Source organism: Apaloderma vittatum, unplaced genomic scaffold (genome assembly GCF_000703405.1).
Source record: "Apaloderma vittatum isolate BGI_N311 unplaced genomic scaffold, ASM70340v1 scaffold29400, whole genome shotgun sequence".
Lineage (NCBI taxonomy): Eukaryota > Metazoa > Chordata > Aves > Trogoniformes > Trogonidae > Apaloderma > Apaloderma vittatum.
The window spans coordinates 3258-4765 of record NW_009695516.1 but is presented as its reverse complement, the minus strand read 5'-3'; positions in this window follow the sequence as shown (position 1 = coordinate 4765).

Genomic DNA, 1508 nt, shown 5'->3' with positions numbered 1-1508 from the left:
AGGGGGGGTGAATAATGAGACAGCAGTATCTATTAGCGCTGGGCATTCTTCACTCTGCCCCCACTCTGATTAAAAAGTTAACACAAAAGCCAGCGGCTCTTTTGTGGAAGCAAGTTTAAGGTTGTTTCTGTATTAAATAACTGAACAGAGGACACTGCATGGCTGACTGAGAAGCTCCCACCACTGGAAGGGGCATCCTGGGTGCAGGACCAGCACCCTGGGCGTCCAGTCTCCTCTGTACCAGCAGGGGAAGACTTAACCCACCCTGCCTGACACAAGTTCTTCCCAATTACATTTCCAAGCTTAAGCAGCTTGAACTTAACCGTAATTGTCTGTATTAGCTACATGGCGTGGGTAGCGCAGCATTAACTCACTCGGCTGGCTGCAACACACTTGTTTACACACCGAGCGTGGGTTCTGGCAGCCTTCGCTCCGCCAGGAAGCTGGAACTGAGGATGTCTTCTCTGTTGAAGCGCTGCATCCACTATCAGGGTGTTTGCGTCCAGATTCTCCGAGCTCCAGGATGGGCTCTGGCCTGCTCCACATACGGCCCCATTGCGGCGATGCTCGCGAGGTCAAGGCGTTAACGCACACGAGATACGAACCCCTGCAGGTGTCAGCCTCTCCCTTCCCACCCCAGCTGCCAGGCCCCTGCTACTCATCTCCAGCCCCTTATCTGCAAAGTTAGTAACTCGAGGCCCCTGGCAGAGAGATATTAGAACTAAAGAGCTGTTCTTCAGCTGGGACCTGCAGCCGGAGGGGGATGCTGTGACCAAGCACAGAGGGCTCTGGCAAGGGGCAGCTCCACATGGAGATAACCCCAGCGCCCCAAACAGCTTCGAATCACAGAATCATCTTGCCTGCACATGACCTGTAGGATTTGGCTCTTCCTTTAATCTCGCGTGAGTCCCGCTCCTGACAATGGACGCACCGCATTGTCGGCGCGGAGACATCCTTCATGCACGTAACGAGGGGCAAACCCGAGCCAAAGAATTCTCAGCGCGCTCCTGTAAAATCTGTGCAGCTCGATGTCAGCCCGGGCTGACGGATTGAACGCAACTTAGAAAAGAAAACCACGCTGGGCTCAGTAGTGAAGTGTGACTGTTAAGGGCCCTTTGGTACAAGTAAATCACGTTTATTATTTCAAAGCTTGTGGCCAGAGTTCCTGAATCTCCACGCAGCTGCTGTTCTGTACGAGCATTACAACCTACAAAGCAAAGCTGATTTGTTTTCTCGTCTTCATTCCTTGGAGTCCTGTCAAAGCCTTTCCGCAGCACCTGCCGCTGCCCAGGGAAACGAGGACCTCTCTAGAAATCAGCTCTCATTCCTCTGAAGGCTCCTGCCTCAACCCCAGCCCAGGGCAAACAGCCACTCAGATGCCATCACCACGGAAAGACACCAGGGATATCTGGCCAAGGCCCAGCGAACAGAACGGTTGTGCTCCTCACAGTATTTATGAACAAGGTCCCAGTCACTGAAGCTGGAAATCCTGGCAGCTCACATTTCCA